At 42.3% G+C, this 26,501-nt stretch overlaps 1 protein-coding gene across 2 annotated transcripts in view; it reads right to left on the bottom strand.

The window, feature by feature from the left end:
- Positions 1 to 24,721, bottom strand: part of ELOVL5 (ELOVL fatty acid elongase 5) — a 76,246-nt gene extending 51,525 nt beyond the window's left edge. For both annotated transcript variants that reach the window (XM_054569488.1, XM_054569489.1), the window contains exon 1: positions 24,538 to 24,721. The gene's annotated coding sequence lies outside the window, so the exon portion shown is untranslated. The remainder of the gene's footprint in view (positions 1 to 24,537) is intronic.
- Between the last annotated feature and the right edge of the window lie 1,780 nt (positions 24,722 to 26,501).

Here is a 26,501-nt window from a genome sequence, read left to right on the forward strand (position 1 = left end):
CAACAACAATCCCTAGGAATAAGTATGGATTTTAAAAAGCACAGTTCAAGCATATTTGTTAAGTATCTATTCTGTCTAGGGACATGGACTGTTTTTTTAAATACCAACTCTACACACCCAACCACAAACAGGCCCTATAAAACAGTAAATTCAATTCTATTAAAAGAACCTCAGAAAACTAGCTTTATTTATTTTAATTTAATTTATTTATTTTTAGAGAGGAGGGGGGAGGGAGAAAGAAAGGGAAGGAAACATCAGTGTGTGGTTGCCTCTCATGGGCACCCCACCGGGGACCTGGGCCGCAACCCAGGCATGTGCCCTGACAGGGAATCAAACCGGGGACCCTTTGGTTCAGAGGCTGGTGCTCAATCCACTGAGCTACACCAGCCAGGGCAGAAAACTCGCTTTAGAAGAAAATGTTTTATGAACTTATGAATTTGAAGTAAAAAGACCCTTTCAGTTGGTTTTTTAACTGTGTACATAACATTTTGCAGAAGATAGGCCAGTTTTGCTAATCAGTAGCCAAGTCAGCCAAATTTAGTTTATGTCATTAGTATTATTGTCAATAAAGCATCATAAAACAGCTTGATTTTTCCAATCCCATGTGGAGGCACTGAGTGAGCAGTTAGAAAAATATTTGGCTTCTCAGAGAGAAATTTCATACGTATTTCACAGGACACAAATGAGAAACCCCGGAGTTCCCCTGCCTGCACTTCTCAGCTCAGTGACACACCCAGGATAAATAAGTGGCACAGGACCCAGCAGCTTCAAATTAGGATCAACCAACCCCTACTTGGGTCATAAAAATCCTCATGATGACAAAGTGGCCCACTGCCCAAGAATTAAGTCACACTGAAAGGAAAATGATAGCAAAATGTCGGGCAGGCACTGGGAGAAGCTATCCAAGGTCTAATAGGATAAAATGGCATTAATTCTGGCCTAATTTGTTCCAATATCAAACAAATCTCAATCATTATAGACTGTAACACCTCACAAATGAGTTAGGAGGATTTCATTATGAAACCATAATATTTTTCCTTTAGAGAGTTCCCAGCATCAAGATAACATCATTTAAAAAAGAAAACAGTAATAGTAACTAACAGTGAACATGTAGTATATGCTAAGCATCATATTATGTACTTCACATATACTATTTATTCTTCAGTAAGCCTATAAAGAGTTATTGTGTCCACTTTACAGAGAAAATAAAGGTTCACATACTAGAAGTTACTGCACATGATCACTGAGACTGTACTTGGGGAATCAAACAAGCCCTGGCTGTCTGGCCCTACAACCTGAACTCTTAATTGCCTCTTGGAGTGAAATTACACAGTTTAACTTCACTAGGAAAATAAAAAATGCATCCAAATAGCAACCTACAAATACGTATAACACACTGCTGGGTCCTCAGTAATAATCTCAGGTTTTGTGAGGAACAATTATGTTCAAAGCAACTTAACACCAAGACAACGGGTGTACAAAACAGAGTGTCAGTGAGCCAGTGGTTACTACTAGTTACAGTGCTTCTGTGACACACACTTGATTTGGCTTGTTTTCCCCATTCAAATGAATCATTAGATGGACTTTGTAGGCAGCATAAGAGGTCATATTAATTCTCAGATAGCAGGCCTGCTAAGAAATTGACATAAAAGCAAATAATAGTGTTAAAGTGGTATCGGTGAGGCTATGACTGAAAAAAAATCTCAATGGGAACCTTCTGGTTTGAGTGTACTGGGTGATAACATGATACGGAATGAGAAATGTGTCTACCATGTTTAGCACTGGTCAGTTTTTACAGCCAGGATGAGTAATGAGTTTTTCCCATATCCCTTAGAACTATGGATATGCAGCATATAATAAAATCAGTTATAGATTTACCTCTATCTCTAGATAACTATATGATTTTATATAATTAAAAATACACATTTTTAAAAACATGGGTATATAAACAATTTTTTATAAAATGGGCCTCTGGTGATGAGTTGGGATAACTGGCTAGTCTTACATCAAAACAAAAAGCTGAGAAATGAGCTATCATAAAATAAGAATTTCTCCATCTCCAAAGAAGATCACAAAGGATAAGTATTAGCTTGAGGTATGACTTTCAAAAATATGCCTAGAAAAGGTCTGTGGGTTAATGCATAAATAAGCTCCCAGCTCTCTTCAATGACTGAAGAACAGATTAACCTGAGGCCAAGAACGCTTTTTGGACAATGATAACCCTATGTCACATACACCGGAAAAAGGTAGAAAAATCACTGTGTGAAAAGTCAGCTGGTCTCCTGACTATGCCTCATCCTCTAGGCCTACTTTCTAAAGTGAAAATTCTATCCTATGGTTAAAAGTTCAGGAAGGTTGATTCACAACTTATCCTCCAAAGTGCCATCTGTTCCATCCATATTCCATTTACTACTAACCAACTTCTTGTGTTTAAATGTCCCATGCAAGAACAATTTATGGAAAGATACAGCAAAGTGAACCATTTGGATATTATTCTTCGATCTAAAACACACATTCTAGGTTAAAATATCCATTCTGGTATCATAAGCCAAACTATTACACATATTCAAATGCTTTTATTTTTACATTGCCCTTTTCTATCCTTTATGGGAAATTTTGAAGCTTATGAGCCATCTGTAGATCCTTATGCATGCCAACCATTTACAAGCACTCTTCTCAATGGAGTGCAGCTGAGAGTCTGTTAATTGGCCAATATAACTGGCATCACATATACATAGTGTGGACAAAGAAGGGGTTCTATGGAAGGTGATCTCACAGGTAGCATAATCACTATTTGTAACTGGGCTGGTCGTGGTGGGTAGTCACGCCTGGGGCACGACTTCTTTAGTAAAAGGTGTCTTTGTCTTAAGCAAGCCCTGCCAGTGTTTTTGTGCATCTAGGTTAAACCTACCTTTGAAATAACCACGCTGAAGAGCACAATCTTGTTAACTGTTTGGGCTCAAATAAAACTCATAAAAAATTATTTACAGGTTTGGACGTTACTTCCATCTACAACAGAAAGTTACTAATACCACGCTAGCACCCAGTAAAAGAGAGGGAGAGCCGAAGGAGTGAGGGCTGTGATGGGAGGGAGAGAGCTGGGGCTGGGGCTGGGGCATGGAGAGGCTTCCCCAGAGGAGTGGGGTTTGAACTGACACCGAGAAGACTAGTAGAAGAGGGGAGGCCAAGGAAAGCAGGAGGGGTAGCCCTAATACGGAGGAGTAGAGGCAGGACTCACTGCCATGCTCTGTAAAGAACTGAGATCCTGGGTGGGCCTGCAGAATGTTGCAAATTCTACCTTACCTTTATTAAGCAACCATGTAATCGATTGTCATGTGATCAGCACCTCATTAGAAAACCAAGTCAGCAACAATTTGAAGCACAATAAAACATCCGAATGCTCTATATATATTTGCTAAATGAATTGATTCTGAGCAGTGATCAGGGAAGACTTCACAGCAATGACACGTGGCCAGGTTATTAAGGATTTTACAAGGCAGAATGTTGATGCACATTTCAAGCTGAAGGCACAGTGTGAAAAAGGGCCTGAAGGCATAAAAAGGCAGAGAAAGGAGAAGGGGCAGAGTACCAGAGCAATGCAATCATCCATCTCTTAGTCTGTTGATACTATCTCCCAAGTACCTTATTAATATCCACTTCTTTCTACCACCACCTCAGACCAGGGCCCTCTTTTCTTTCACACGGACTTCCAGCTGGCTTTCAAGCATCCATTCTTGTCCCCTCCTATTCGTACTGCATCAGAGTGATCTTTCTAAACCCACCAGAACTTATTGCGCCACTCCTGCCTGAAGTCTTTCAAATGTGTCCCCTTACTCTTTGGATACAACCTACAATCCCTCACTTTGCCGAGAGCCCCCTTCATGCACTGGCTCAAACCTGCTTCCTGCCCATCTTCTGCCGTCTGCCCCTAATCACTGTCCCCCAGCCACACCTGCTTCCTTCCACCTTCTCCACTACACACTGTACTCAGGCAGGTACAAGCAGGGAAATTCACCTGCCCCACTTCCCTCATATTCACCTTGTTCACCTGCCCCACTTCCCACTTCCCTCATATTCACCTTGTTCACCTGCCCCACTTCCCACTTCCCTCATATTCACCTTGTTCACCTGCCCCACTTCCCACTTCCCTCATATTCACCTTGTTCACCTGCCCCACTTCCCACTTCCCTCATATTTCTGCCATAAACTTCTGCTGAAAGATCACTTACTCCAAAGAAATCCTCACTCCTTCCCCAAAGCGCCAGGCTAGGTTAGTTCCCTCTGTTTATACTCTAATTATACCCCAAATACACAGCAACATTTGGTTGGTATCTAAGTCTTTGAAAAGAAAGGGGCTGTGCCTGCCTGGTTCACCACGTAGCGCATTCTCAGCCCTTGGCACACAATGGTTACCCATTACTTGTATAAGGAATGAATGAAGAGCAAACTGGAGACAAAAAGAGAAGACCCTGAAAGCCAGTGAATGGCCTTTGATCTTTTTCTGTAGGCAGTTGGGAGAAGATAGCTGGGCCTGGCTTTGGCCTTGCTGTGGACACCGCTGGCCTCCAACACTGTTCTTGGCACCAACGAGAGTGGGTGACTCAGTTTTACTAACCTTCATCGAAAGGAAGCCAAGAAGAACTTTCATCAAAAACAATGAAACTCAAGGCCTGCTTTTCACAACCCTTTTTCCAACTAGCACGAAGCCTTCAGAATAGCAGTGCAGCATCATTCACCCAGCAGGGCGAGGTTACAGTCTTCCACCTCACTTGCCTCCTTGGAAAGCTGGTTTGTCCACCTCCAGTAGGAAGCTATGGCTGACCCTCATCTACGAAAGAAGAGTTAGCCCCCACTTTACGTGGGCTCATGTTTCCACATGTATACTCTAATTTGAGAACCCAAATTTACTCCATGATGAAACAGGCATTCCTTCACCTCTTAATGAAAGTTCCTACCCATCCACTCCTCCGCCCCAATCCCCTACTGGCAGTCAGTTTGCCCTTGGTGATGACCAGCACCACATCTAGACCTTGATGTCCCAGCCTTTCCGCTCTGGCCCTTGCTCAGACTGAATCTCCCAGTCAACCATTCCACAAATAGTCAAGATGCCATATCCACCTCTGTAGAGTCCCCAGGTAAATCCAACTGGATGAACTGGCTGTTGTGCTGAGATTCAGGCTGACAATAGGAACTCTCTAAAACTCCCTCTCCTTAAAATGTCATGTCACTTTTTTACATGCTACATGAGTGAACCTCAGAAACATCATATTAAGTGAAAGAAACCAAATACAAAGGTTACATATTCTATGATTCTATTTATATGAAACATGCAGAATAGGCAAATCCATACATAGATTCAAGTGGTTGCCCAGAGGATGCAGGGGAGAGGACAGAGAGTAGCTGCTGATAAGCACCGGGCCTCCTCTGGGAGCAATGAAAATGGTTGCAATTAGATAGAAGTAATGGAAGCACAACACTGTGCATGAACTAAGTGTCACTGAATTGACCATTTTAAAATAAATTTTATACTATGTGAATTTCACTTCAAAACAATTCAAACACTTTAAAAAAGTCTATCTTTCCCTCCCAGTTTATAGAGTGGTTTTCTACCCTCCAACTTGCACTCCGGATCTTCCCCCTTTTATCTTCAATTCCCTCTATCCATAGGATGCTTTTTTTTCCTGCTGACAAATCTGCTCAAGTCTCCCCAACCTAAAAATCTTTCCTTAATCCTGTTTTTCCCTCTAATTTCACCTAGAACTATCTCAAGTGTTCATAAAGAGCAGCCAAAATAAAAAACCTCCACTTTTCAGTGCCAATATTTCCTCCTAGTTCTGTTTCTGGCAATGAGCTATCTAGAACTAGTGAAACCCACCTGCTACAACTTCTAAAATTGATACTCTTGTAAAAATGAATGGATGAAACTTCATGAAATTCAGGCCAAGAATGAGACAGGTATAGTAAGTCTTTTAGAAGATACCAGGCACCCTTAGAGTTATTGTACTGTCCAATAACTAGGATATGAACCATATGTGGTTATTTAAATGTAAATTAATTAGAATTAAATGAAAACTCAGCTTCTCAGTTGCCCTAGGCCACATTTCAGGTGCTCAACAACCACCTGTGGCTAAGTGACTACTGTATTTGGCAATGCAAAATATACCCCACTGAAAAAATCTCAGTATCTATATACACAGCAGCTCAATGTGTAGTGGTACCTGAGTCAGATAACATAGGATGTTCTGAGATCATAAACATCTTATTCCCTTCGCAGGGGTCCCCAACTTTTTTGGCAATAGAGATGGGTTTTGTGGAAGACAACTTTTCCATGGGGGAAGGCAGGAGGCGAGCTCAGGTGGTAATGAGAGCTCCGCCTACTCTACTGCTCACCTCGTGCTGTGCAGCCAGGTTGCTAGTAGGCCACAGACTGATAGTGGGTTCCTGGCAGGGCGCGGGGGGGGGGCGGGGGGGGACCACAGCGCGGGGTGCGGGGCAGTAGTGCACAGAGCCCTGCCCTATAGTGTACTAAAGGGGAGGGGAGGTGCAGTATTTCCTAATCCCCAAAGTAGAGCTCTATATGATCAGATGTTATATAAAAAAGGCCAGAGGAACATTCTTATAACACATGAAATTATAAAGGTTAAATGGTTAAACAGAATAAGGTGGAGACTAAGACATAATGCAGCTAATTTTTATTAAAGCAAAGCACTGTCCAAAATCAACATTTAAAAAAACATATCAAGTAATACGTATAAAGCAGGAATGAACAAAAAAGGATACAGCTATTTTTAAAGCTATTCCAAAAATCAGCCAATATGAAGGCCCAAATAGTACAATGTGTAGATAGCAAAGAGAATGAGATAAATTAAAAAAAAAAAAAATGAAGTGAACATCTGAAACACTGTATGCTACACTGAGACCTCAGTCTGCTAATTACTCACTACTTTCTGGTTTGGATTTTTATTTTAAAAACTGACCACTGACCTCCAATAGAACATCCATTTAAACAACCAATGTTGTTAGAAGACATGAGTTTTCTTTTACATATTATCCTAACTAAGTAGGGTACCCTGCAGATACATTTACTTGGTAAAATGGCCCAAACCAGTCCACCTGATGAAGTTCAAGTATTAAGGTGGCATTCAGGGCTCGTGTGGCATGTATCAAAAAATTTACTCAGGCAGAGGGAGGCAAGAGGCAATGGCTGCTGCAGAAGGGGAAAAAAATGATGTTTTTACAGCTAAGTGGAAGGGTGGCCCTTACTTAAAAATACAATAAACAGGATCTGGTTAGAATAGAGGTTCTCAAAGGGTAGCCTAGATACCTCTGAGGGTCCTTGGATCCTTTTCAGAGGTTCCATAAGATCAACCCTATTTTCATAATACTACTGTGAGATTACTTTTTCAGTATCATCTTTCTCATCACTGCACAGTGTCCCAGAGGCTACAAAATGTGTGACATCAAAAGACTGAATGCAGAGCAGACAGGAGGATCCAGCTGTCTTTCATTAAGCCAGATACATAATATCAACAAAAATGTTAATCTGTTTTCACATTTTTTGTTTTGGAAAATACCTTTTTTGTAAAAGCATAGGTTATTTATGCTATCATATTATTTTTAGATTTATTATTAATTATTTAAAATTTTTATTTAAATAATTTTTAATAGAGTAAATACCAGTCCACATAAACAAATGCTCTCTGAGGTTGTCATAATTTTTATCCTAAAACCAAAAAGTCTGAGAGCTGCTGTATTAAACATTGTGTACAGAATTCTTCCCCTCTATAAGATTTCACTCCTAAATAGACATTATAAATTTAGCCTCCCAACTTAAAGGCAAATATACCTCAAAATATGTTTTTATACTTAACATTAGGAGTTAAATTTAACTTTAAGTACTTCAAGTACAGAGTCTGAAGTAATTCAAATGCAGAGTTTAAAAACCTAACACTTAAATCCCTGAAATTTGTTGCTATATAGTCATTTTAAAAGCAAGCTAACAATTACAAACAAAAATTAACAATAAATATTCTACTCTGTGAAATAATTAAGTTCTTCCTGGTTCCCCACTAACTCATCAAATTATATGTAGTATGTTGTAACTAGAAACAACACTAATGAAACAGGATGAGCTGATTTTCACATTACTATGTGAGCATAAAAACTCTGAAAGTTTCTTTAGCCAAAACATGATATTATTCCCTTTTCAGATGAGGATACTTCTAGTGGAAACTCTTAGTCACCAAAAACTAAAATTCTAACTCATAAATAATGAGTTGACACAAGTTTCCTGTGGCTAACTCACATTAGGTAGTACTGCAGAGTATGTATTCACTCTTATCAAACACTACACAAATGCTCCAGTGCTTATTTATCTAAATAAAGAGAAGGAGAGAGAATGCTAGCTCACAGAATCAAAGTCAAAGTTCGTATTCCTGACTTCAACTTGCCAGGCAAACACCTCTTAAAAAAACACACTTTCCATTTGCCAATCACCTCAGTTGTCCCATTTTCACCAGGTCCTAGTTTCTTTGACTCATTTTGCTAATCAGTTCAAGTGAGCATTGTGTAGGAGGTTTCTTAAAATTCATAATGTGGCCTCCTCAGAAGAAAAAGCCATCTTCCCCACAGGCTGCAGCCGCAGCCACTATCTACTCCCAGCATCAATGGCTGGAGCCTGTGGATTCACCTCCTTTCTTCCTGTAAATGGGGTGGCAGTTGCAGGTGTGGCCCTGACACTGTACTGGAATATAATTACCAGGAGGAAAGCAGAGTCCCAGCTGAAGAAAGAAGCAAAAGAGACAGAATGAATATGAATAAGAGGGAAAAAATTACATGACACTCCCTTCTCCTCCAAATTAAGAATCTAAGTGACATTCCACCTCTCCAAGCATGACTTTCATCATTTAGAAATGAATTCCTTTGAAAAAGAATAGTGTCAAGTATTCTGTGTGAAGCTTAACACTTACTATAATGGTACACTACATACGCCTGCCTGTCGGGAAGACACTCAATGCTTTTAAACTCAGAGCATTTACCCTCTGGTCACAGACAAGGAGCAGGTTATTCGCAGGTTTCTCTCTACAAAATGTCTTCTCTTTGCTTTCTTACTTTGGAAAACATTACAGAGAAATGCCCGCAAGCCAAATAGACTGTCTTTTTAGAGCACACAACTTGATTTCAAGAAGGAAAACAAAAAAAGTCATGACTGTGTGGAAGGTACAGTTAAAATGTACAATAATAAAGGGCACTGAAGTACAGGACTAACACCTTCTCCTCCCCCTCCTTCTAATAGGGTTTAATTTTGTTACACTCAGTTTATGCTTTCTGGGTGTTTAGGGAGCTTTGTCGTATAGTGATACTGACTGACATAAATGAAAACCCAGAATTTTGCACACATAAATCTTATTTTAATCAAACCAAAGGGAAGGGAGAACTGCAAGTTCAGCTGGTCAAGTTAGAATGAATGAGATCTCTTGCTTCAATCACATTTCCTTTTCTGGAGAAGAAATATAAGTATCTCAATGAAACTGAAAGTGAATTTCGCTCTGGCCCAGCAGCTCAGTTAGTTGGAGCGTCATCCCTTACACCAAAAGGTTGTAGGTTCGATCCTCAGTCACGGCACATATGGGAGGCAACTGACCATTGTTTTTCTCTCACACTGATGTTTCTGTTTTTCTCTCTTCTCTCTCCCCCCTCCCTTCCTTCCTCTTTCTTTTAAATCAATAAAAACATATCCTTGGGTGAGGGTTTAAAACAAAAAAGAAAGTGAATTTCATGTGTGGTTTAGAGAAGTCATTACTTCGTTAGGCCTCATATCTTTATAGGCTTTAACATTTTAAAATTATATTCAGTACAATCTTCATTGGAAATCTTTTCACTTGTAAGCTGAATTTACATAGGGCAAATGCCTCATGAAGGACAGTGATCAAAGAGATAAAATAACATCATAGACAAGCAACATGATGTCACAGGAAAAAAACCTCTGAAGTCAATACATTCTACACAGCTGTTCTGAAATGGTTTCTCTCCCATTTTTTAGGAAATGGATTATAATTTCAATCATCACAACCAAGCTTATTATGAAGAACAAAGGAATTCAGAAACCAAGAACTCAAGGATGAAACCATGTCTAAAATGTCTATATATAGTTTGATGGCAAATTGGTATTTTTAAAAAAGATGCGGAAATGTTATAGCAAATAGCATCTATCTTCCTTTTTCCAGCACAAGCCGAGTTTTGTTTAGGGCTCCATCCTCTCTGACTCACTGGGTGAGATGTGACAGTGTCAGGGCTGAGAGGGGAGGAGCATATGACCCTGAGTGACTGGCTGGGTGACAAACAGATCCACCAGAGACAGACAGGCTTCTGGGAAGGGGATCTGCAACACAAGGTACAATATCCAAAGGAAGGAGGGGCTGCAGAATTGTTATTTAGTTTATTTAAATGTGTTAATTATGTAGGATTAACTTATTTTTATTTATTAAAAAATTTTAAAGATATACAGAATTCATATGGCAATAAAAATACAAGGTAGGACCCCCCAAAACTAGGAATTTATTTATAAAGAACTGTATATTTATTCTTACACATTTTAACTTGAGCCATCTTCACAGTACTCTCCATTTGACGCAAAACACCTATGGAGTCATTTTTTTCCCCAGTTTTTGAACTCATCAATTTTGATGCCTTTTAGTGCTTCTGCCACTTTTTGTTTCACCTCCTCCACATCGGCAAAAGGTTCCCCTTTGAGGACTTTTTTCAGCCAGGGGAAACAAACAAGTCGCTTGGGGTGAGATCAGGGAGGGTGGGGCATCGGGGTCATGTCATGTTTTGGTCAAAAACTGCTGAACACTCAGCATGGTGTGGGCAGGTATGCTTGTCAATCACCCATCATGAAACGAGCAAACGCACCTAAAGAGTCTTCAGAAAAAACTCACTGAGGCCTAACACAGCCTCTCACAGATGGTACAGGTACAGATGGGTTCCTATAACACCTAGCGGGAGAAGCCTGTCCTACAAGGTGCCCACTCTCAACAGATAATACCAGTCTTTTAGGGGTCCACTCTTGTAACTTAGGAGAAATACTAGGAAAAGCTTCTTAATTTTAAGGACTGTGACATCTTAGATTCTTAAAAAGGGCTGCTGAGCCTCTTCACTGGAGATATTTAGAGAGTATAGCTACATCATGACCAATGACACCCAATCCTGTATCCCCAATCCCAACCTCAAAGGCTGGTTTTTCATCTGATGTCTCTCCACATACAAACAGGTAGTCCTCCTGAACTGAAACTCAACAAGCCACAAACTGAATTTAGCATACTTTTCTCACACCCTTTTCTTCCTTCTGAATCGCTTATTTCTGTGACGAACACCACAGTCTTCCCAGGAACCCGGGCCTGAAAGCACACATGCTCCATCCCTTGCCCTGCACTGGGTACCTGGCCACCCAGGTTTCATGTCCTTCCTGTTGATGGTGCTGCAATTTCAGCACCACTCCTTTCTACCTCCACCCACCCCCTCCAGTCTCATGTGCATCACCTCTTTGCCAGAACTGTCTTCTAGGGACTCCTTGGCCTCCAGAGCCTCCTCCTATCCAATCCAACTCATAAATGAATCTGTCACATTGATCCCTTACAGCACAGCTCTCATTCACTCAGCAAACAAATATGAACCGCTGCACTAGTTCCCTAAGTCTGCTCTAACAAATTACCACAAACTAGCAGTTTAAATCAGCACACCTGAGTTACTTTCAGATCAGAATTCCCATACAAGTCTCACTGGACTAAAACCACAGTGTCAGCAGGGCTGTGTTCCTTTCCCTGCAGAAGTCATGGCTGATCTGAGACACACAAACTGACCTATGCTGTGATTTTTTTGACTGCAACCTCTGCGAGGTTTTTGGAGGCTCTAAAGGAAAATCCTTTTCCAGCTTCTTGAGGCTGCCTGCATTTCTTGGTTTATAGTACCATTTTCAAAGTCAGCAACACTAGGCCAAGTCTATTCATGATGCCTTCTTTCCAGCCTCTTCTGCCTCTCTCTTCCACATTTAAGGGCCTTTGTGATTACAGTGAGCCCCCCTGGAAAATCTAGGACACTCTCCCTTCTGGAGCACGATCTTATGCTACTTCCTTGATGCATGCTAGTACTTACTGTACTCAAACTGCGGAACCCAGGAGCACCAAACACACCTGGGCTTCTCCTCTACACCGATTCTCACATAACTCACATCTAGCAAGCCCCCTCCAGTCTGCTGTGCAAATTATGCATATAATCTTATCTTTTAAGGCCCAGCTCCAACGCCACCCGCCCCTCTGTATCTCTCTGCCTTCTCTGAATACCCACAGTGCCCTGATCCTCCAAATCTGCACATTCAGCAATAACAAAAGGAAGAAGTTGGGGCACGAAAAATGGTTTCTGGTGTTGCTCTACAGTGAGCTGTGTGACCCTGGGCAAGCCATTTAACATCTCAACCTTGGTTTCATCATCTGTCAAGGGAAATGGCAGACAAATTTCTAAATTCCTTCCCAGTTCTTAAGCCCTATGAAACTGCAAGGATTTTCAGTCACTTCTTTTGATCCCCAAAGCCACTATCTAGTCAAGGCCACCATCATGTCAACTGATAAATGCACTCCCTTCCTAATGGACTCTCCCTGCTTCCAGTCTTGTGTTGCCCCTCTCCCCGCTAAGAAGCATCTTTCTACAGTGGGTGAGTGTGACCAACAGTCTCAAAATCAGTTAAAGGCTCTAGGACAATGTCCAATGTCTTCAGCATGGACCCTAGAACCCATATATGATCAGGCCCGTTTCCCCTTTGGTTTTTCTCACTGACCTTCTCTCAGTTCCTCACGCTCCTCCACCCAACCAGCTGTCTGCCCCTCTCACCTCAGAGCCAGTCCCTGAATGCCTACTTCCTCTTTCCACCAGAGATCCCTGCTTATTCTCCAGGCGGCCCTTCCTGACCCTCCCAAGCTGACTTAGGTGTGCTTCTGTGCTTTCCTTGGCACCTGGGCTTTTCGAGCATTGTGGGTGGGACTGCCAATCTCCTCCCCAACCATTGGCACAGACAGGTGGTTGCTGCCTGAATTCTGCAGCAGGACTTTCAGCTGCCCATGGTCATCCAGAAACAAGGTGAGACTTTCCAGCAATTTTTTGCAGTTTCACACGCCACTTGTTTAAGTTCTGGCCAAGGAGACAAAAACACAACTGTCTATATGGGCAGCTTCTGGCATCTTCCCCTAAGAGAAAGCATGAATGAACCCACTGCCCTTTCTACTTTCTTTGTCTCTTTCTCTTTCCTGCTGCCCAGGAGATGGCACCATACTCTAAACCTGGAATACTCCAAGCTAGGGGGAGCCTATGATTGGTCAAACCAGCCCTGGACCTACCACCCTCTCACCCCTCCTCAGCCTTTTATGGGAGACAGAAACTTCAACCCTGTTCTAAGATACCATTATAGGAGCCACTATTATTTTGAGATCTCCATCACTTGTGCAACACACATGGCCATATCCACAGTACCAATAATTATCTCATGACTCAAGTACCTACGTCCCCTCTTCTACTGGACTATAATCTCTTTGCCAGCAGGTGTATTGTCATGTGTCCCTGTAAGATCCATGCTCCTCAGCAGAGGGTAGCACACAGAAATCCTCAACAGTAGGTGAGTGTGAATGACTGATGAATTAGTGACCATACAGCTGCTGAGGCACACAGGCTCTGTCCAACCTACACGGTCCACTTCCACCGTGTGGCATGCTCTGTGCCATGGCCAACCAAAACAAGGTTTAAAAAAGTGTGTCAGTTTCCACCACTATTTTATCATGGAAGTGTTGTGTGCCTAGACACCAGAGTTGAAGCTACTCCATGCTTGGGCACCATGACACTGGTATGGTCTACGACTGGCATATTCTACCTGAATGCTCTACAAAAGGACATGCAAATAAGTAAGGCCCTTTAAAATAACAGCATGTGTCACCTCTGCTCCTGAGAACATGGGATGTCTAGCAATTTGTATGGTCTGAAGGCTGCTGCTGCTCTATTCCAGAGGGAAGAACGGTGACACTGGGCAGGGAAGCTGGCCTTCCAGCATCCCTGGCCTGGGCAGACTCCCCATCCGTGAAATATTATGTATTCCCAGGCTATCAAGATATCCTCACCTTCACAAGCCATTACCACACATTACCAAATGGATTACACTTAAAAGGTACATATTTAGAGAGACATAATGCAAATAATTGCTAGATATTTACTATATGCCAGATGGTATATAAGTACCAAGGATACAAAGATTAACATGCCAGACACTGAGCAGGAAGAAAAGGAAAGCATTAGTCATTCTCACTTTAAGAATGGGGAAATTAAGAATGGAATATAAAGGGAACAAGAATACAGAGATTAACATGCCAGACACTGAGCAGAGAAAAGTGTTAGTCACTCTCACTTTAAGAGTGGGGAAACTGAAGCACACAAAGGTTAGGTACTAGAACCAAGGTTACAAAAGTAGGAAGGGGGAGAACATCCAAGTCAGTCAAAAGGACCAAAGGTCCTAGGGTGTAAGGGTTTGACTTCTAAAGCATAGGACTTTTTCTCCTGTTTGCTTTGCTTCTGTTTTTGTTTTTGGTGGGAGCAACTGATAAAGCAGCATTCATATATAGCCCATGTGGAATAGAGATGGAGGCAGACAAAAGACATTTAAGGAAATAAAGTCTATGAAATGTTCAGAGTCAAAAGTTCAGACAGAAAGTGGCAGGAAATGAAGCTGGATCAAGGATGGCCCCAAAGGGGGAGTAAATGAAGTTTATAGGGTGGAATGAAATGACCCTATTAACACATCAGAAGACCACTGTGACAGCAGATTAGGGACCAGAACACAGGGGGGACAGACAGGAGCCAGGAAGTCATCCAGGATGGGACTGACGTGCTTCTAGGGGCAGACAATGGAAGGGGAAGGGGGTGACAGAGAGGGACAGAGAGGAGGATGAATGGACAATACATGGTGGATATGGCGGAGGGAGTGGGGGAAGGATGCAGCTGATAGGAGAGGGAAGGATCCGCATACTGCTGCCAGCGTGATGGCATGGGACAACTGGTGGATGGTGGTGCTTCTGACCATGTTAGCCAACATAAAAAGAGGTTCTCAGGGTTTCCAGGTGAAGCTCACTGATGAAAAGTTATGAGGCTGGAGTTTACAAAAAAGAAATGGATTAGAAATAAATATCTGAGACGGATAATCAGTGAGTGAGTACATACTTGAATCCAACTAGATTACCCACTGAAATCGGTCTTCCAACGGTACCTTGCATACTATTCAACTAAGTCTTGAGTTCTGGGAAGCCCTTTAAAATACGCTAGTTATATTTCTTTAAAGGATGAGAAACTCGAGCATGAACTGCATCCGGGTTCAATGAATGGTACCTCCTTCACTGTGCAATGTGCTCATGGCCACCTTCCTTTGGGGTCACTGAGCCAACTCGAAAACCACCACTCCTTGCCAAGTAAACAAAAAGGAGATGCTCCGAAAACCAAGCAAGCACAGTATTTATAGCATTCTCATGGGGACATGGGAGTCCTGAGATAGTCTTTCAGGGGCTCTTTAGAGAAGCTCTGACTGGTTTCACAGGGCAACCACCTTCTTGGCTGAAGCATACTTGTAGAGAAGACAGGCAATGCCAAAGCACTGATCATGGACCTCAAGATCCTCTGCGTTGACTCTACCAGATCCCTTAAGGACCTTAAAGAGGCTAAGCTCTACTTCAATCATATTCTCAACATTAAATCAGACTAATTACAAACAGCCAGGAGCTAAACATCTAAGAGGAGTTTAAGCAACATTTTCTGCTATATGCGACTAATAATTCTTATCTGATTGCAGTCTCTTAACTGGTGTGATTACTTGAATATTCAAAATAAATTATCATGTTCTCCAAGCTCATTTGTACAAAACATACAAAAATATTGCTGTCACCTCAGTAGAAATTAAAAAAGGGGGAGAATAAAATTCAAATCTGTGTAATATAAAGAAGGCATGTGACAAAAAAAATATTTCTTTTTTAAAACTGAAAACATCCATATTTTATAAATGTTGTTTGAGTGTGGCAGTAACTGAGCAGAGGGAGATGCAGAGTTACATGTAGTAAAAAAATAAAATAAAAGCCTGCTACGATGCGACATTTTTTAAAAAAAGATTTTATTTATTTTTCAACAGAAGGGAAGGGAGGGAGAAAGAGAGGGAGAGGAACATCAGTGTGTGGTTGCCTCTAACACCCCTTACTGGGGACCTGGCCTGCAACACAGGCATGTGCCCTGACTGGGAATCAAACTGGCGACCTATTGGTTCACAGACTGGCACTCACCCGCTGAGCCACACTAGCCAGGGCATGATGCGGCATTTTTAAAAGCAAGTACAACCCAGTAGTCATTGCTCTCTTCTATAGAGAGCATCTATATAAGTTGTTTTATCACCTGGTGATGTTCCATGTTAATATATAAGGCACTGTGTGCATTTTGTGATTCTCTTATTTCAGGAATTATGGTACCCATAGCCAACATAATGTTGTCAGACCTACTAATCACACCCAGAAAGAAAAAAGACCTTCTCAAAGAGTCTAACAATCCCAAGAGAACTGAAGGTGGTGGAAAACATGACTATCTTCAGGCTGAACAAATAGCCCTTAGTCCGGCCTGTGTCAGATGATATAGTAGATATTTTCAAAATATACATAACTTATACCTCTACCCAAGGGAAATCAGACAGGCTGGAGACAGAAGCTCCCTGGAAGATCTGGGTGCCCTTCCCTCCCAGCCCACACCTCTCAGATCTTATACACCTTGTAAATTAAACCCAGGTGAGGCCAGGTAAAGAAACCGATGCCACTGTCCTTCACCAGTCATGACAGTGCAGCCAACTGGCAACTGGGATTTGAACACTGATTTTCCTACATCAATAATTACAGAGCTCTTCTGTGCTTGTACTGTTGATTAAACCAACAAGAGGAGGCTTAAGTGCAAAATCTCTAAAAAAGTAATCAGGGAATAAGCAAAAGGTTACCCTCTCAAGGACTGAGCATAAAGGTCATTCTTCTATTAGCTTACTTTTTCTAATGTTTAGTTACTGACAAAAGTTTTATATGGGATACATTGCCAACCTCCCAGAACTGTAATGATAAGAAACTCAACCTTGTTTCCTCTAGCTCTGTATCAAGAGATGCAAATGCAAAAATAACTACTTAGTTCTAAAACACATGCAGCATGCCAGGGTGGCTAAGAGTAGACTGCAGTCAGCCTGCCTGGGTTTGAATCCTTGGCTCTACTGCCTGCTAGCCATGGAGCCTTGAATAAGTCACTTAACCTTTCTGTGCTTTAGGTTCCTCATCTACAAAACTGGGGTACCTACCTCAGGGGGTTTTGAGGCCGAAGTGAACATATGTAAAGGACCTCAGAAAAATGCCTGGCATGTGGTACTGGAAGCTGTATTCAGTACCTACAGATCAGCCTCATTCTTCTTGTAAGTTGCAAAGAATTCCATTGCCCAGCTGTAGAGTAACTGATTCTTCTGGAGGACAATTTACTCTAGCCTCTCAGTCTTTTGCTATTATGAACAATGCTTCACTGAACATCCTACACAACAGAGGAATCTTTTTACCATGACCATCAAATTAAGTCGGTACCCTACTTAGCTTTCTTGTATAATATTGATGGATTGGATACCCTCCAAAGTAGGCCCAGGTGCTCTCACCTCCAAGTTCCAACAGAAGTGTCAAAGAGGTGGATAACATGCCAGAGCCGACACTGCCGTAAGAGTGGGAACCCTATCCAGATGAGTAGTTGCTAACCTGAAAGGTATTTTCTTCAATATGCTTCCAACAGCGTTTCTTAATTAAAAGAGAAACAAAGCACAGTAGATGCTTTTATCAATGCACCTCAGATACACAGTAAAGATAAATATTCAGAAGTTCTATTAAAAAAACCCTTCAGATTTGCAGAGGTGCCTATCAGCTCTTAACTTGGGCTGATGGAGGTGTCAACAACTTCTTTAAATACTAATTTACTTTTTCTGCCATAGACTAACACAGAGGTACCCTGAATATTACCACTGGGGACAGACACCAAATTGCCAAACTCCCGGGGAAGCAAATGAATAATTATTGAATTTGGTATCGTGAGAACTATTCTTTGGGGAAAATGAAATTCATAATAATTGCTTTGTAGAAGTGTTTGCCAAGCCAAGACAAAGGGGACAGGTACTCGAGGGTTCAGTATAACTCAGATAAAATAAAAACCTAAGTAGCCAATTCTCCAACATGACTTTATGAGGTCTGATTAGTACGGGCTTATAAAAGATTCATTCTGACGGACAAAATTGTTGACAATGGGGAAAGGAAAGGGCAAAGATAAAACCTAATAGAGATGGAACCTGTAAATACCATATGCTAACAGGACCATTCCAACCTAGTATTAGGATTACAGTTAGAAATTGGCAGGTATGTTTCAAGAAAAAAGTGTTCTCTAACTAGAGGAAGCATAACAATACCAGCACTAAAAATCTTAAAACAAACAAACTGTTTCCTAAATCCAATCAACAAGAAGACAAAAGTCTACCTTAAGATAGAAGAAATACTAAGACATTGCATACAGCTGTACTTGAAAGAGTAATGTCAGGGGAGGAGGAGGTGGAAGGATGGGAATGTTGTCTTTCTAAACACTCACCAATCATGAATATTTTAAATCCAGGCACCACACAATTCTAAAAGTGAATGCCTGCAAGTCAAATAAAAATGTTCCCATGAAGGAAACATGCCAGTGAGGGAACCCAGCAGGAATCAAACAGTTGGTGTGGGTGGGTGGGGGTTCTTATTACAGAATCTCAAAATTAGGTCAGGTTATCTTCCTAAACAATTCACTTTGTGAGGTCAAAACATCTCCTGAGGTTATGTTCAACCCCTTAAAGAGAAAAGTGTAATTTCCATAATTTCCATCACTAATTCTGACATCTACCTTTCTAAGACCTAAATGATTTCAACTTTCATTCTCTACCCTCAGTCAAACAGAAACAAAGGATTTGCTCGTGGGAAAAGGGAAGATAGATTTAGTTCTGAAAGGGACTTGGAAACCACTTTAGTTTACATCTTTTATTTTTAAAGAAAGAGAGACCAATGCCCAGCATTGATTTTCTTATGGTTGGTGGCAAGTTAGGACAAGAAAGCACGGCAGCTGGGTTCTATACAAGGGTAATGCATCCTACCTTAAAACAACTATGCCTTCCAATCTTCTCAAATTACTTCAGTTGTAATAAACAAAGAAATATGCATGTGCTTTATGTATCCTGAGGCAAACATTTATTTTAATATCTATTCTGTGAGTTGAGGTAACCAACCTAGCTGATGGAAGGAGCTCAGAAGCCTTGGCTCGCTCTTTTGGCTCCACCAGCTACTGGCTGCATGAGCTTTAGCAATACTGGGATCTACTTTTTTTCACCAATGATACTGTATTTTGTAGTGAATAATGCTTTGTATAATGTGCACCCATATTTCTGGCCCAAACTTTCAGGAAAAAAACTTTCATTTTAATTTTTTAATTCAATTTTTTATTTCTATTTAGAAACAAAACCAATGACTGTATTCCAGAATATTATGTTACATACAAATATCATTACTGCTTCCTAGAGTTACACTTTTAATGCATAAGCATAAATAAAAGAATTAAAAATGTTTACACAGATACAGAATTAGTACTGCCCATGTATAATGCACACCCTTATTTTTTCCTCGAAAATTTTGGCGAAAAATGCTTATTATACATGGCAAAATACGGTACCTCATTAAAAGGCAGGAAGCATCCTAGTTACAGTAATACTAAAATGTAGAAAAATGCTTGTAGTGATTTTAAGATGCTACTGATTATAAGCTGCATCTCTACCTAGATATGTTAAAATGTGAAAAACTGTGTCTAAAAGTGGATGAAATGTGGTGGAAACATGTACTTGCATAAGGGCAACAACAACAGAAAAAGGAGCCAAGAGACTGGCTGCAAAGAGGAGGAACTGAGACTCAAGGGGAAGAAATGGGTTGTGCGGACAGGTATCTGGACTATTAGGATATTCCCATCTAATTACAAAGCTTCCTCCTTCTCCCTTTATATTACCATGTCTCCTCCACCACCCAGTAGTAAGAGTACTCTTCCTCTTGTTGGCCCTAGAATTCACTTGGTCTCCAGGTCACAGGGATCTTATCCTAGCAACAAGTTGATTCAATTAGCTCTCTCCAGCCTGTGCTCAGGCCCATGGCTCCAGGTGGGGCTTTATCTCTGCCCTGACCTCCTCTAACAGCCTCCCAGTCCATCTCTACATTCCCAGCCTCTGTCCACGCCAATCCATCCTACGCACTCTGACAAGACATGTATTACTGGAGCACAGCATTTATAATGCACTCTTTCTAGCTCCAAAGCTTCAGTGGTATCATTACCAAACAAACATCTCCAAAGAAAGAACAGGCTAGAAGGTAAAACAACCTGGCTGAAATGCTTTGTGACTGTGGGCAAGAGTCTAAACTTTTCTGAGCCTCCATTTCCTCACCTGTAAAGTGGAAATGCTCACAGTACCAATTACTAGTAATTGAGATAAATCCATGTAAAAAGTGCTCAGTGCCAGATCTGACATATAATAATAGCTCAATGAAAGTTAGCCATTGCTATTACCAACAACCTGCCTTTCTAACCTTTTCTTCCACTTTTGCCTATCAGTTTCAGCCAAAGGGGCTACCTGATTTTTGCTCAATAGTTCTATACCTGTTTGCTCTCCAAACTCCCTTCCTCGTAGAATGCCTGTCCTCCTATCTCTGTAAGATTCCTCTATGAAACCCAAGCTTAAATTCAAATGTTAGTTCAATTCTATTTAGTTTAATCCAATCATCTCTTTTCTACTGACATCCCTGGAGGCCCTTACTCACTTCCCCTGCGTCCACACAGGCCCTTCCTGAAGATGTAGTAGCAGCCAAGTATGTGAAGTGAGATTTAAACCTACTTCCTCAGTTCTAGGATGGATCCCAGATTATCAGGTTTATATTGCTCCAGTTATTACTTCAAGCAAACAAGGCCTATGCCCATCTCTAGGCCAAGGACTTTCTGTGGAACGTGGAGGGAAGGGAAGTTCCCACATGAGAATATGGTAACAGAAGGGTCCAAATTGTTGCTGGCAGTCATCTTGCAAAATCAGACTATCAACATCTGAGAGCACTTCAGAGAAACAAGCAAAAGTTCTGCCATCAGGACTTTTTGGGTCAGGTGGTCATTTAAGCCCATCTGAGTTGGGTTTTCTGTATCATGTACCAAAATCACCCTAACTAATTCAAAATATTAAGCACTGATAGGTCTAACATGGACAGCTCTGCCATAAAGCTTTCTTAGATATAGTTAGACAAGTCCCCCAGAAATCTGCTTCTGATCTCCTTTTAGCTCAAGGTATAGACTAAGTATGGGTATAAAAGGATTAAAGTGTAAGCCAATTCAGGAAGCCCTTTGGAGTCGAGAACGGTATCATTCAGCTTAGTATGCATCCTCCTTGCCATCACACACAGGCACGCACACACAGACACCCCCACCCACATTTAATAACGGACAAGTCAATGAATAAATTAAAAAAAATGAATCAAATACGGGCTAAAAGGAAGGAAACAGATTTTAGGCAGATTTGAAAGATGACAATTTGTTAATCTGGTATGGCTTGAAGACAGACCTTTGAACATAAGGTTAGATTTTCAAGTTACAGAGTAACAGAGTTACATAAACGGCATATAGCCCTCTGAACAACTCCTGGCAGTGTAAGGATACACAAAGGAGCAGGTATGGTACAAGAGACAGAGCTATGGGAATGTGGAAAAATCTCTTGGCATTTCTGGCCTTAGTCCTCATTCCTTAAGAGGAGGTAGGGGTAACACTTCTCACAGGATGGCATAAGAATTATGCATGGCAAGCAACTATTTACAGGAAGGTACTCACATCAAAAATATCTGAAAATGAATGCATGCAAAGACTTAGTTATAGGTAATTAATGGAAAAATTATCCCATCAGGAACAGAAGAGTTGGTAGGCAATTGAGGAGGAAGGCAAATTCAAAATAATTACAAAATGTCCTAGGAGAGAGGATGGGTGTGGCCAAGGCAGAAAGAAGTAAAACCATTACTCACAATCTCTACTATCTACTTAGGCATCAGAGTTAGCCTATAGGAAAGTAACCAGGTTTACCCTGATTTGTGTAACTCAAGTGGGAAACAGGATACCCAAGGAATAATATACTCACTTATAGCAGCAAGATAACAATCAGTAATCATGATGAAAGCAAACGAGAAGGTAATGAAAAAAAGATCCCTGGAAGTTCCCTGTGATCACCCAATATCCAAAAATCAAGGGCTCTAACCAAACACCAGTAACTCTGCTGATCCTAGGAAAATGAGATCTTACCTCATTTTTAAAAGTCACAGGGATACTGAAATTAGGGTTTGTGAAAACCTAGTTTTGAATATTTTCCCAATTATTTGAAATCCTCGGGTTTCAGCCCTGGCCACACCCCTTAAACCCCACTTCCCCTTCCCCAGGGGGGGCGGGAGAAACGAAGCAGCAAACATTTGGTAGACCCACATGCGGCTTTTGCATTTTATCATCTCTTGAAAGCCATATAACAATTATGTAACATGAAATTCCCACTTAGAAACAGACAAGGAAACTGAGTCAAAGGTATGAGGGCAGTATGAAGTTATGAGGTATTTTTCTTGAAAAACACGACAAATTTTAATATGCTTTCTACTTTCACTTTTCAGCAAAGTTCTAGTCTATTTCTGCAAAATTAACCATCACCAATATTTTCCCTTTTGTCTTCAGTTAAAAATGGAAGAGAAAGGAAAATGCAAAAAGAAAAAAACACTGCCAAAAAGTTCCTGGCAAGGAGAAGTTAATAATCTGGGGTAGAAATCTCAAAGGGACATGAGAGACATTTCTCTTGCAAGTGCGGACCCTTCCTGGAAAATCCCAGGCAGCGTCTAAACTGACTAAAGGATCGATCCACTTGTCCCCTACTGCACGCAGATGAAAAATAAAAGTGTTCGTCCATCCCCAGCAAATGCAGAACGGCTGTGTCAGTATCTGTACAGATTCTGTTCCGAATGCTGCTGACTGAGATGTTCAGGCAAAACAAATGCAAACCAACAGGTTATATCTACCAAGGAGTTAGGGAAACAAGCAGCATTAGCTCTTCCGCACAACCCAGTGAAGCACTTCCTGCCACGGGTCCCGCTATTGAAGAATTAAGGCTACTTGCTCCCCACAATTTCCCCGCCCGCACCCCAGGGTTGTCCAGACCAGCTAATATGTCAAGGACTAGATTCATCCATACGTACTCCCACCACCAAGCTGGCCAAATGCATGCGATAAATTTGCAATCAAGAAGTTGGGAGATAAGTCTAACAGTCGTGAGGAGGGGAAACCACCACCCTTAAAGTGCAAAGCACGGAACTGTTACAAGAAACAATTTGCAAGAACTACTCTTCCTCCAGGCAAGACTCCTTCCACCCCAGGGCGGTAAGGTGGTTTGGAGAGTCCGGGGTGGGGATGAGTCTTACTGGCATGGAAACTGTAAAAGAACACTTTTCCTTACAATTCTCAACAGACACGAACCAGGGACCTCCCCATCCCACAGCCGCTCCCCGGCCGCGCGCCTCCCTCCCGGCCCGCTGCTCCCGCCCCTTCCGCGCCTGGACTCCTTAAAGGGCCGCCCGGTCCCCCTCGAGTCTCCGCCCCCTCGCTTTCGCTCCAGGCTCATCCCTCCCCGAGTACTTCGGGCTGCAGTTATCTGGTTTTAATAAACATCAGAGCGGTCCAAGGCTAGCAGGCTTCCCTGGGGGGGGGGGGGGGGGGGGGGGGGGCGCGTATAGGCAAGACAGGAGGGTCCCCGCACCGCCTGCTCGGAGCCGAGCAAAGGCGGGCGCGCCCTGGGTCTCGCGATCCCCGAAGGCTCTTCGAACTCACCCAGGTTTTGTTCTCCACCAAAGAAAGCGCTCTATTTCAGAGGGCGCCTCCCTGGACTTCCCACCCGCGAGTTCATCCCGACCCAGCAGGCGGATCTGAGCGCACAAACCCACCCCTTCTCCCTCAGATTTGGGCACAGCGTGTGTTCCCGCGGCTCCTGTCAGCGCGCAAAACTGTCCGCCTGCTGCTTCCTTGCGCGGAACAGGTGAGGCAGCATCACAGTGCAAACTCCCGAGACGCCCAGAACGAGCCATCTCCCGCCCGCACAGCTCTCCCCGCGCCTTACAGTCCGTCCTTTGGGGGCCGGGCTGGGCCCCCCCCGAGCCGGCCGCCTGGCGGCCGCGGGCCGCCAGGGCTCCTAAGCCACGCCGGGGGAGCGCGGGCCGTGCCGGCAGCTCTTCTTCCTCACCGGGTGCACGACCTAACGGCAGTTCGCAGCTCTCTCGTCCCCGCCGCACGCTCGCGCGAGTGTCATGGCCGAGAGGCGGCCCCAGGCGAAGTTTCCTGGAGCTGACGGCTTACCTCTTAGCCCGAGGGGCAGCAGCAGCTTTGAGAAGCGACTAGGCAGCGGCAGCGGCTCCCGTTACCAGCCGGAGCCGAGGAGGATGTGGGAGGGAAGCACCGGTCGCCTGGAACCGCCGCGAAGGGAAGAGGAAGGCGCCGGGTATCTACAATCAGAACGTGGGCTGACCGTGACGTCACAATGACGCGGCCAGCCAATGGGGGCACCGAGAATGAATCAAGCGCTATGATGTCATGTAGTCCCGGAGCCAATCGCGAGATAATAGAACTTTCGTGATTGTAAATTCCAGAATCCGATGCTGTAGGGAGCCCAGGCCCGAATCGGTCCGTTGTGGTTCACGTGTTTCTGGGCAGCTTTATCTCCTTTCCTCCTAATAAGCCTGCGTGGAACGCAGAGCGTGCGCAATAGCGGCAGTGAGGTTCCCGATGCCCTGAACTCTGATTCTCTCAATGCCCGGAATGGCATGGTTGTGTGGTCGCGTTTGGACGGCAAGAGTCCGCTCTAGTAGCCATCCTTTCTGCGGTTCTGAAAGGAGATCTAGTTCCTTGGTTTTAGCTGAAAGAGTTAAATGCCTACGGAGACCACTGGAACGAAGGTCTGCTAACGCAGTAACAAACCACTCAAAACTGATGTTTATAGCTTCACTCCTTTGGGATACATTTACTGTGCTTGTTCTAAGTGATTCTGATTTTTCCTTTGAAATCAGTCACTACCGAGGCCATTTCTACCCCAGAAATTACTCCAAAAGTTGTAAAAGGAGGAACGGTGGTGGAGTGAGTGACATCTTTTCAGCTATACGAATTTAAGCGCTTAAGACAAAATGCTTTGTGCTCAGAGCACAAATAGAAGATCCTTGCTATTTTTCATTGATGTTTGGATAATTTCAGGTTTTCGTCTTAGTATCCTACGGATTCCCCATATTGAGCCCCAGAAATTGTCTTTCTCCTTGTACCCTCTTGCTGTATCGCTACTACTCAATATCCTTGAATGCAGCTTTGTTAACCATTTAATGTAGCCAATTTTACATTTGCAATGTAATGTTTATCACGTGCCAGCTGTGTTCCAGGTACTGGGCCTTGGTAGTAGGAAAGCAGGTGTACAAACTATATACAAATTAAGTAATTTAAAATACACAAATGAGATTTTTAGCAGTCAATTGCCATTCGACTCCAAAAACACTGAATGATCTCAGTTTGTTAGATGCTATACTAGGTGTCAGGAACAAAAAAAACTCAAGGACCCCTTCCACCTGTAAAGTGATATAGTCAAGAAACAACTGTGCAGAACAGTAAATGCTACTGTGGATGTCAAGATGCACAGATTAACAAATTTTTGTCAAGGGGCATGTGAAAAACATATTAGAGGCACAGGAGAGTTTTGCAAAGGTATCTTCACTCTCCTGCCAGCTGCCCAAGGCCAGAGCTAGTTTGGGTCTCCGTCATCCTGTCCAAGTTCTATCCATCCAGGTTTTAAAAGTTTCAAACTTAACCTGTTATTCCAAAAATCTCGTTTTATTTCAACTCAGTTGTTTTTATTGTGCTCATCTATCAAAATATTTTAAGCCCATATTACCAAAATATCTGTATTTCAAATTATGGATTTATATCAGGGATTTTCAACTTGTGTGCCACACAGCAGCAAGAATTTTTAAAACATGCAATACCTCACTATTCAGTCGGGGGCACTGACATTTTTTCTCTTAGATTGTCAAATTTAAAAAAAGACAGCACACATTACAATAGTTGGAGTATAAATGCCCTGGTTTGAACCATAACTATATGGTCATATAATAGAGTTGCATCTTATTGGTCACATGGTGTAAAGTTGTGTCTGATGGGTTAATTCTTGGTACCAGAAATCCTTATATACAAGCATAGGAACCTGATTTTTTTTTAAAAGATTGTTTACTTATTTATTTATTTTTGGAGAGAGAGGAAGGGAGGGAAAAAGAAAGGGAGAGAAA

This window comes from Pteronotus mesoamericanus, unplaced genomic scaffold (assembly GCF_021234165.1).
Source record: "Pteronotus mesoamericanus isolate MK-2021 breed Mesoamerican mustached bat unplaced genomic scaffold, CSHL_Meso_final contig_20, whole genome shotgun sequence".
Taxonomy (NCBI): domain Eukaryota; kingdom Metazoa; phylum Chordata; class Mammalia; order Chiroptera; family Mormoopidae; genus Pteronotus; species Pteronotus mesoamericanus.